Source organism: Barbus barbus (assembly GCF_936440315.1).
Source record: "Barbus barbus genome assembly, chromosome: 43".
Classification (NCBI taxonomy): Eukaryota; Metazoa; Chordata; class Actinopteri; order Cypriniformes; family Cyprinidae; genus Barbus; species Barbus barbus.
Genome location: NC_136721.1, coordinates 893,619 through 905,846, shown reverse-complemented (window position 1 = coordinate 905,846; position 12,228 = coordinate 893,619).

The following is a 12,228-nucleotide window of genomic DNA, read 5'->3' as shown; positions in this document are numbered from 1 at the left end:
ATGACGCGTATAGACGCCTGCCACCTGCTGGTGTAGACAGGTATATCCAGGTATCTTCTCATGCAGGCACAGAACGTACAGTATGTGCTAGTTGGCTGTCGGCTGTAGTCTTTCTGGTGTGTAACTTTTAGGCACAGACGCAGGCGACGTTGGGCGACATCTCAATCGGCTTTCGTTGCTGCTAGTTCTTTGATATGGGTTTGGTGTCACAGGCTTAAACCTTCCTCGGTTGTTTTCCTCTGTTTTGATTCCGCTGGATTATCTTCTCCTTATAATAAAGCCTGCAATTAGATCCACCATTTCTGAAGAACTCTAATGTATGTATGGGTTGAAGCAGTTGGGTATTTATTTATTTTTTTTACTTGAATAAAACCAGTAAATCTAGATGCCATTAAACACATTTAAGGAAACTCAGTTCAATTCGATTTATATAGCAATTTATATTTATATGTTTCAAAGCAACTTCACAAAAGTGTATGTGTGATCATAATGATTAGTATAAGGGTAGTATTTAACTAACCTTATTGTATTAATTATTCAACATGAAAAATCTGCAACACTTTAGTATAGGGACCAATTCTCACTATTATGAACTAGTTGCTTATTAGCATGCATATTATTGTCATATTGGCTGTTTATTAATACGTATAAAGCACATATTCTGCATGACCATATTCTACATCTCTAATCCCAATACCTAAATTTAACAACTACCTTACTAACTACTAATGAGCAGCAAATTAGGAGTTTATTGAGGCAAAAGTTGTAGTTAATGGTTTGTTAATAGCAAGAATGGGACCTTAAAATAAAGTGTGACCGAAAAATCCATTGTAGTTTCAGTATATCAACTGAGCTAATAAACTGAAATGTGTAAGTGTTGCTGAGCTGAAATGTTTTTGACAACTGAATCATTGTTTTCATAATATTTTAGTCGTAAATAGTGTAATATTAAATAGTCTAATTTGGTCGTGTCTAAACTGTGAAAGACTTTTGTTCCAACAAGTTCATTTACATTCAGCTTTTCGTTCACAAACTGAACGTGGGTCAGATTTTCCCTGTCCTCATGTCACCATCCTCTTTTCAAATCCAGAAGATAAAAGGAATGAAAGAAAAAGACCTCAAAGCCTCCATGAAAGCACTGCCATGGGACAAAGGGAAAATATGAGATATCTCCTCTCTCTCAGTATGTCTGACACAGAAATCGTAGTGGGCACTGCCAGCCTGCCGGTGGCTGTGTAATGAATAGTTCATTTAGTAGCAGACATTAAGGAGGCACATCGGCTGAGTTGGCTGTTGTGTATGCACACATACTGTATGCGGCAGTTTCACAGAAGCTACCTGCGGGTGATAAGCTCTTCGCTTTATTGCCCACTGGAGTGCCTGACGCGAGAGGAAGTGCTTTCCTCATAAATCAAAGACAATAAATGTCAGCGCAGCCCGAAATCCCCCATTTTCCCATCTTCACGCAGGCCTTTGCCATAACTTTGGTGTAATGATCATTCAATTACTACCCATCTACGATATGTCAAGAAATGTTGGATGTGAGAACCAAAGACACAGATTTATCATATCTTTATGGGTTCACACTCACATAGCACAGTCTGAGGTACTGTAGTAGATGTTTGTACACTTTAAAAAAAAATCTGTAACATTTACGGTAAAAAAAACGGCCAGAATTTTACAATAAAAAAACCCGGTAGCAACAGGTTTTACGGTTTTAACTTAAATTTACACTTAAATAGCGTAATTTCATTAACTGATGTACAGAAATGTTAATATACCAACCAATAGAGAGGGGGAACTATGACGTCACTTTGTAGATCGGCTATTAGCATCACACTGGTTCCCTCGACAAAAAGCCAATAGGATTTTTCCATAGGCTTTTTGATTATCGCCAAAAAAAAAAGCTCTGTGTTCAATCATAGTTTATGAAACTTACACATTTTGTCCATCAAGATAATCTTCACAAAATAATATAACTTTGACAAATTTTGAAGCCTAAATAAAAGCGGCAGACTTAAAAAGCTAAACGTAGGTTATAAACGAACTACAGCACCACGGTCGCTCGCCTCCAACGTAACCACCACAGCGATACCGACAACTTTTCAAACTATTATTTTTAACGTGTCCAGTGAAAAGGATTTACACTGTTTATGCATTTTAATCCACGCTACATTAACCTTTTCATATAAACTGGAGCCAAACTAAAACTGAAATGAGACATTATCAATGAAATAAAGCAAGTAGTTCTGTACATTTCGAAATAAGGTGCATTAAAAGTCAATAAATCCTTGATTAATATGAATGTTTGAATTAAAAACGTATCCCCACGTACTATTCAATAAAATTCTAGTGCATTTAATCTATTAAATAACAGCAGAGTGAGCGAGTTTTTGGATATGGTAAGATTAAACCTATTTTAGTGAACAAAGTACCACATTTCAGCTCTCATTTTGTTAGGGTGGTTACACAAAATGTTATTTTATCCTTGCTTCTAGGAAATCCTCAATCTATATGCTTTCTAACAGCTTTATGTGGCCGTAAACATTTCATTTTAACGTGGCTTTAAGCACTATCCACTTTTCACTTTCACCACGTAAAGCAGGCAAATGAGGTGTTTACATGTAATAATCGTAATATGAGTTTACCTTATGGTACGAACCCAGAGTCTCCGCATCAGTAGGAAAGCGATAAAACGAGCATCTTCCCTCCGAAGACTTGTGTTGCATTTTCAGGGCAAAGCAAAAAAACATTGTCGAACAACAATATAAAATGCGGGAAACTATTCATTGGTTATTCTACAATTAATTGTATTACAAATTATACTACAACTAGAAAATACTGTAAATTGATAAACTGCTCGGCTTGATGACGTTTAATGTCTCCAACAGCGCCTGTAGTCCCATTTAGCAGCTTGTTAGCAACCTTCTTTTTTGTCCAATACAATTTTCACCCATATATAGTACAGGAACTTACCGTTAACCATTTTACAGGTCTTTACTGTGGCATTTTTACAGCCTTTTACCATTAAATTCACAGTCATTTTTTACAGTGTATGTATGTCTTTCTGTATGCATTTGTTACATATGTCTTTCCAGGGCATCCAATTATTTAATTTGATTTGATTGATTGATTGATTGATTGTATATATTGGTATCTTTTAAGTGCTTAGGGTACTTACTCTTGTGTTTCTTTTATTTATTTATTTATTTCTTTATTTATTTTGAGCGCCGCACTAGCATGATTTATCTGTAATAAGGAATTTATTATGCACTACTGTGAACCTAAGAGTAAATCCATCTTATGATGGAATCATGATAGAATCATCTATGAGCCATCTTAGCATTACATGATGTGTTATGTGTGTAGGCTCTCTGCTAATGTTATTTAAAAGGAATTAAATGTATTGGGGGTATTTTTGATAGCTTTTTGTAATCCGAAAGCATTCATTAGCATTACAAAAAACATTAATTAAACCGTCATTTAAAATAAATGAACATAAATCTTAAAGCCAATAAACAAACACTGATTGCATCGTCTTTATAAAATACGAAACATAGTCTTTTTTTTTCTTTTGTTTTCCATGTAGGGTCCCTGAATTCCAACTTGTTCCAAACAAAAAAAACAACGGGAGATCCAAGTTGAGCTGGACAGTTTTTACATTAAACATAGCCAAAGTGTTTCATGATATGTTCTTTGTAAATAAAATATGAATTTAAATGTCATTTTTATTGTTGGTGATTATGTAATGCAAATTTTTCTTTACGATAAATTCCAACAATGCCCCTAATAAATACTTGTGCTGTTGAAGTTAGTAAAGAGCCTTCGAATATTAGTAACACATTATGTCATGTTAAAACTGGTCACACTCAGTGCTGGGTGGATTAATTACAAATTATAGGCTGTTATTGATTCCAAATTACATGACAAAAATTGTAGTTAGTAACATAATCCATTACATAACACATCTTAGATATTGTAATCAGACTACTTGACTACTAACTCGTTTATCACATTGATTTAAACAATACAAAGAGAAAGAAAATATATTCAATTTGCTGTAATTAACAACGTTTTTAATTTTGTGTTTTAATTTATTTTTATTTTTCAAAGTACTTAATTTTTGGAATCTGATTATGTAGTCCAGTTCCTACCCTGCACTAGTAACACTTTATAACAAGGTTCACAAATGTGCATTATAAAAAAACGTTATCCTCTTAAGACCCTGCGACCTCATATGAGGACATTATATTTTAGAGACTGTACATGCCACAGTCTGGATGTCCTGTACAGAGCACATTCAGGGCTTTTCAGAGATACCAAATGATTGGATGTTTCACCATGACCACTCCCTCTCCTTGGTCTTCAAAAATGTCTGAAATTAATTTAGTGACACTTTTATGGAAATATGATAATATTTTGTAATTATAATTTAAATCTGTCTAAAGGTTATGGGTTTCAAATCAAAATATGACTTTCTGTTAGGAAACAGGATGTTGATTTCATACATGTCCTCATATGAGGACATCGTGACTAAAAGCATGTTTATTACGCATTTTGGGAGACAAAACAAATGAATAGGGAAAGAAATTATATTTCAATATTCTATTAAATATACTGTATATTATTATGAATATCTTAACACTTATTTTTTTCATTACATGTTGCCCCAAAAACACATTACTCTACAAATTAGATTTAGTTTATAGATACATTGTATATAATGAGAAAATCCATTTATGACCATTTTACACACATTTTGCAGAAAGAAAAATGGTACATCGAACCATTCTGTTATAACATAGTTGAGAATCATCTTTATACAAAGTTTGGTAAAAAAAAAAAATATATATATATATATATATATATATATATATATATATACAGTATATATATTGAAAACTAAAAATCTATAGTGATTTTAAAAAATCAATTGTTTTTGCCTATGCATGTTCATTCATGTATTTTTTATTTTTTTTTTAAGAATTTGAGCCCAGATATCCACTACCGAGGACATAGCATAACTTATGAATGAAATATCTTCTTCTTTTTTTTTTCTTTTTTTATTTTATTTTATTTTTCATTATTTTGAATGCTTTAAACAATGTAAAGACTTGGAAGAAACAATTATTTTCCTAAAACATTTCTCGGGTCTTAAGAGGTTATTATAGATCAAACATGTTAGTAAAGAGCCCACAAACATCAGTAACACACAAACATTAAGTTAAAACTGTATCTCTTATATTTGCTAAGGAGGGGAAACATATATATATATACACTGATCAGCTGCAAGATAAAAACCACTGACCGGTGAAGTGAATAGCATTCATTATATTCTTACATTCTTACATTATATTCTTACGGGAACATGTTATTTAGCTTGGGAACAGATCGCTGCAGATGCACTATGGGAAAAAGGCAGGTCGGTGGAGGAAGTGTTATCCTCTGGCAATGTTCTGCTGAGAATCCTTGAGTGCTGGGATTCATATGGATGTCATTTTGACAAATACCACATACTTAAAGATTGTTGCGGACCACACCCCTTCATGGCAATGATATTTCCTGATGGCAGTGGTCTCTTTCAGCAGGATAATGCACCCTGCCACACTGCAAAATAAAATGTTCAGGAATAATTTAAGGGACATGACAAAGACTTCCCTTAGATCTTTATCTAACGTACTGTTGGATCTTTAATGCTGTGGGCCTATTTTCTGCCGGAGGTCCTGGAAATCTTCAGATACATTGCTTCATAGATTCTATCACGCACCAACATATATAAAAAAAATCTAAACCTGACTGCCTCTGCTAAAAATTGTTTAATGGGCCATGGCTGGATCTTCCATTAGGACAATGATCCAAAACAAACATCAAAATCAACACAAAAATGCATCACTGAGCACAAAATGAAGGTTCTGCCATGGCGATTCCAGTTCCAAACATTATAGAAAATGAGTGGAGTGAACTGAAGAGGAGAAGCACCAACATGCATCTCCAAATTAGAATGATCTGGAAATATTTTGTCTCCGATCTCTTGCCGAGATTTATATTTATATTATATTCTGTTCTCCAACCTCATCAGACATTATAGGAGAAGACTTAGAGCTGTCATCCTTGCAAATGGTGATTGCCAAAAAGTATTGAATAAACATGTATTAGAGAAAAATATCAGGTCTGACCATGCTGGTGGCCCTCAGGGTTTGATTTTGGGTCCGTTACTTTTTTGTATTTACACTTACGGATCTATAAGTACAGCTTTTAAGTAAATGAACAAGATGAAGATATCAAATAAGACAGGAGAAAATACAATCCCAATTAAACAACAGCTTAGCATAGATGCATCAAGACAGAATCAGACAAATGTCTAAGTAAAAAAAGTGCTATGTATACAAACGGATAACCAAAGAACAGGTGTGCACAATTCAAAACCTGGAAACATAATAAGTAGCTATGGAAATGAGATCTAGGATTATGACTTGTAAAGAATGACCACAATATTTGTTTAAGGGCAGAATAAGTAATAACATTGTCACTCACACCATTGTTCTCCTCTTAAGTCAGTGGAAGTTCACAGATCCCCTGAATGATCACCGGCACCTTTCAAAGCACCATCACCTGGCTTAGCACCGTCATCATTTGGATATAGGATGTGGGCTTGTTGAGTCCACTGTTTATTTATAATACCTCTTCCCTGACTTTTAGATATAATTTAAAGACATATAATTTAAGCAATTGTAGTGTTTAATTGCTCTGTTCATGTTTCACTGGTCACACAATAGTATACATGGGGAAAAAATAGAAGATTGGCTTCTAGACATAAGCTGTGATAAACTGGTTTGTCAGGGAGCCATTTTCATAGAAATCTAGTGTCTAAGAGCTGAGCAGTTCATCAGATTTCTCAGCAGCTTTCCTATCCTCTAGGACAGTCTTGCTGGATCAATACAGGAACTAAATCATATTTTATCTTCAGGAGAGAATCTATCTATCTATCTATCTAGATTCTGAAGATTCTCTCATTGTCACTTTGCTATAACTGCAAAATCCAGGCCTGCTGCAAATAGAGTCTATATCCAAAACCTGTCAACACAAAAAAGCAAATCTATGGCTGTATTCAGAACATAAATAAGAAACCCTCTCAGCCATATACTGGATAAGCCTTTTGCTTTGTTGATTAACTCTAGACAGTGTGATGTAAAATCAATGTTATGTGGAAAATAAAAGCTGACATTCAGTTTACATTTGCTAATAGTTGTCAACACATTCGTTTTCAAGCCATAGCAAATGTGAAATGTGGTTAAAAACCGTGTTTTAAACTGTTAACCTGTTATCTGAGTTAAAATGTTATGTTTATGCATCTGTGATGTGTTAGTAAAGACAGTCTTATTTGTTAACCCATAGCTTCATACATGTGAATATTTTTATTTACACTTGGTGCTTGAAGTCCCTGTCCCTTCCCCTTTTTTGCTTATTTTCTTCTTTCTCTCTCTCTCTTTCAGGGAAGTGTGAGCCCTTTTAGAAATCACAGAGAAAGGGGGTTGAAGACATGGCCATCTAATAAACTGGCGGATGGATGGATGAGAGACACTTTCCGGGTCTGCTGCTGAAGATGTAACTGTGATTGTGCTGAGAGTGGACAATGTTGACTCTTCTTCACCTTTGCCCCCTCCCTCTCTTTCAGCCCAATAGCATGTATTGACCACTTATCGCTCTGGCATGAATCTCTCCGACTGCAGAATGATTTTCCTCCTCCCTAAAGAGAGTCAAGGTGCAATGACACTTGTAGCACTCACACTAGAGGAACCTTTTCATAGTGCTCAACAGATACGTCTGTGATTGGCTTCAATGATCATCGCTTCACCGAGCACTTCATTGATCATTGAAGGCTATCACAGACGTATCTGTTGAGCATGTGAACACAATGACCAATCAGCGCTGTTTAAGAATCCGCTCAACAGCGCTCAAATCTTAGCAGGAAATGGACGTTTTTAAAATTTCAGTACCGAATGGTATCGCAGTCCGTACTTTTGACAACACTTGGTGGAAGTTCCCACTTTTTGGCGTGTTTGCACCGCAGGAACTAGGAACATATACGAAGTCCATTTGGAGGAACTAAATTAGCTCCTACTTTAGAGTAGGATCTAAAACAGTTCTATGGGAACTATCAGCGACATAAGTGTACGCTGAATGGCCAAACGCATATGAAACACCGGCTACCTGCCATTTTTAAAAAGCCATGTAAAAATAGTTATTTCACAAACTTGTAAAACAGCAATAACGGCATTTACCTGTTGTCTGCAGCGTTGTGTTCTTTTCTCTGTCTCAATGGTATGTAACACTGCAGGTTGTCATAGGAGATTTAGTCAGATTTTAATGCTCTTTCAATCGCATAAGTTGTGGGTTTACATTCCATCTCCGTTATAACAAAACCCATGACACAACAAAAACAGCTCCGATCACGGCGTCCTCCATTCATAGGTTGTTGATGTTTGTAAATGCCGTGCATAAAGACGTCACAGTCGGCCGCTTCAAAGTTCCTGCTGCCACTGCGAAAGCAACCAAGAAAACGGTGGCTTGTTCCTAGAACTGAGTTCCTAAAACTACGCTGTGCAAAAGCCCATCATGTTACATTAACCCTGAAAAGAAGCACCAAGCAATGCAAAACTGAATTAAGGCCAGTTTTTGAGTTAACAGCTTGAGTTGATTTTTGAAGGCTGCCATACAGGTGTTGTGGGACAGTGTAACATTCTACAAGAAAATGTTTTTGTATCTGCTGGTTAAGAACTCACTGACAATTGTTTGAATTCATGCATTATTATCAATGAAACATTTTTTAAATTATTATTATTCTTTATAGGTTACACCTGGTCTTGTAAATGGCTCATATTCTTTGACCCTTGTGACTCTGCAGACAATCATTAAGCATAATGTTTGGCCAAACCATTACAGATCCACCAGTGTGCTGTGACATGCATGATGGTTAAGAGGGACACAATTGATTTTGGTTTCCAATATGGTACTTTTTGGAATATAGCAACTACTGCCTAGGGGAATTTTCATTTGCACTATATTTTAAAGTACATGCACTTAGTGTACAATTTACTTACACAACAAAGTACTGAATAAAATAAGGTAACTGCAAGTTTAGGTTTAGTTTACAGTTAGTACCTAGTTATTACATAGTTATTGACAGGGCTTGACATTAACACCCGCCAAATGCAGGTGGGTTTCAGCTGTGCCAGGTAACACGGTCACTATTACTAGCCACTTCGGCGGGTTGAATTTTAAATAAAGCAACAGAGATCGTATATAAATGCTTGTCCGGGGCAAGTGGATTTTTTGAAGGGGCAAGTGAAAGAGCATTTTACTTGCCAGACCGGACAAGAAACGTGATTAAAACATTTAATAAGGGAATTACCAAAATTTCAGCGAGAATGATTTCTGATTACATTTGGTGCAAACGGCAATTCATAGTGGATAATGTACTGACAGTGACTAGGTCGTGCAAAGCTGTGTGTGAAATAACCTCGTGAAGAAATCAAATCAAATGAACTCAAATGCAAACAGAAGAAATGCTCCAGTACAAATGTAGTTTTTATATTTATAAGATATTATGTAGCCTAGTTAAGCAACATGACACGACCAAAAGAGTGCAGTTTACCCTGAAAACAAGTATGACTGCAAATTCAACATTGACTTCATGCAAGAGTTCAAACACGTAGTTGATATTAGGTGACTTACATTTTAGACAGTCAATGCTGACTGCTAGTGCTCGGTTTAACGAAAATAGTTCCAAAGATCACAGAATTAGTCGTGCATGTCTGAGCAACATGAGCGGTGTTTCGTTACCAAATGATTCAGTGTATCGAACGAATCAATGATTCAGTAACCCATTCATAAAGACAGGCACTTGGTTGATTCTTGAATGAATCAGCAGTCTGAATGACTCAATGACTCACTCGATAAGACAGTCATTTGCTGCCACCTACTGGTGGTTTACTTTCATATTTAAAAGTATTTCATATTTGCATTTTTAAAAAAAACTTTTAATTTAAAATAATTTAATACATAACATTACTTATGCAGTTGTAATTTTGCAGTGTAAATGCATACATGGCATTCATGGCATGCTACATTTGAGCTTCATTACATTGTTCTGTGTAAAAATGCATCTAAATGCCACTTCAGCTATTTCACTTTATTCTGCAGTGGAAAGATCTCTTTTGTTGATTCTGATTTCATTTGACTGGTAACAGTCCTATTGTGTCTCATTATATTAACTGTAATTATTAGCAAAATGTAACTATTTGATATGAAAGATTATGCATACATTTAATAAGGTTAGTAAAAAGACTGCCTTTTATATAGGCACAAATGTCCTGGAAATCAATTTAAGTACATTTTAGTATGTAGTTGTGAACTTTAATCATATAAAATGTAATTTCCCAGCAACAAAATTATGGCCTGTGAAAATGCTGAGTGGCTAGTAATTTTGAAAAACCATTCGCCACAGTGGCTGGTGAGCAAAAAAGTTAATGTCAAGCCCTGTTTATTACAATTACTATAATAATTGGTTTACACTTTATTTTATGGTGTCCTTGTTACAGTGTAATTGCACATTTAAGTACTGAGGAATATTAATTAACTACATGTGCTTACTATATGGTTAGTATTAGGGTTTGACTTAGCGTTACTTGCATGTAATTATGTATTATTTATTGTTATTATAATAGTATGTGTATGCATAAGTGCTGGGTTTTCCACTTGGCACACTGAATAATTTTGCACCTGCAATTTGTGTAGCCTTCTTTACGGCTATCTCGATTGTTTACAAATCCTGCTAACTGACAGTCAACCTAATGTGACTTATCTTTGCACGCAGACATTTATAGTTGTGGTTTATTTTCAGAGTTAAGATGCTTTATTTATTGTGGCGTTTCCATTATTTGGTCCACTTCTTCTACACAACTGCAAACAGTTCTAGTCTTTCCAGACACTCGAGTCCATCTGGGGCAAAGAATGTGTGCTATCTTCAGACAGTAGCTGTTTTCTTGAATCATTTTTGTCCCGCTCTTTTCGCTTCATTGAACTGATGGGGATCTTTCAGGAGAGAGTTATTTTAGAACTCTCTCCCGTTTTGGACAAAGGCAGCCCTCCTGGGTAAAACTATGAGTATGTACAGTATGCATTGACTTATTTGCACACAGACACACTCTCACTCCTTCAGATATGCCCTTTTCAAGAGTGCATCAGCAGATTCAGTGCTACTGCGCATTTTGCCATTGATAAATTGTTCTTCTTATATAAGGTGCTATTATAATTGAAGATGGTTTATTTGTTGGGCTCCATCACAGCATATTATAAAATGTATATTTAAATACTTCGCCATCAAAGCCTCCTTTGGCAGAAACCTTCCTGGCAACAGTCCACCTGCTGTGAAACGAGTTAATTTATTTATGTTGTTTTTAGACGATCTCATTTTGATTTATAAATGGGCTTGAAATGATGTTCAGTTCTCAGCTTATTATCAGGTATATTGACTGCCTTCTTTGCATTTTAATACTCAAGTATATTATCACTCAATAATAAACTTCTTAATAAGAGCCAACTAATGCAGTTCATAAACAATTATGAAATTTACAGTTTAGACAAGGCAATGCAAATATATGGAGGCTCATCATCTGGGGGTAACTGGATCCTGCGACAATGGGGATCCACCCCTGAAAACTGTTCCTGGCCAAATGCATGCAATTTAATATGCTGTATGTACATGTGTAACTATGAGTTATTGTTACCTGCACATTATCTGGGCTGCATGGCCTCTCACGCACACATACTGTACAATGATTGACAGGTTCTCTGACCTGCTAATCTTTGATATTATGCGGAGTTTCATCAGAAAAGTGTGTGTGTGTGTGTGTTTGTGTGTGTGTGTGTGTGTGAGAGAGAGAGAGAGAGAGAGGAATTGCTAAAGCAATAATTGCTGAGCTTTGGGCCTGTCACCATAAAGGAAATGCAGAGATAACATGTTAAAAGCACAATATTATATATACACTAACATCTCCATAACATATGACACTAATGTCTCCATATGATCTTTTATGTCAGTTATTATTGTTTTTTATCCCCTTTTGTGCCAAGCATTTTATTTTAACCTCAGCGTTTCTTTTGTCATTTAAAATATATTTTTAAATTGTTTCTCCTTTTCTGAGTGTCGTTGTACATTTTTATTTT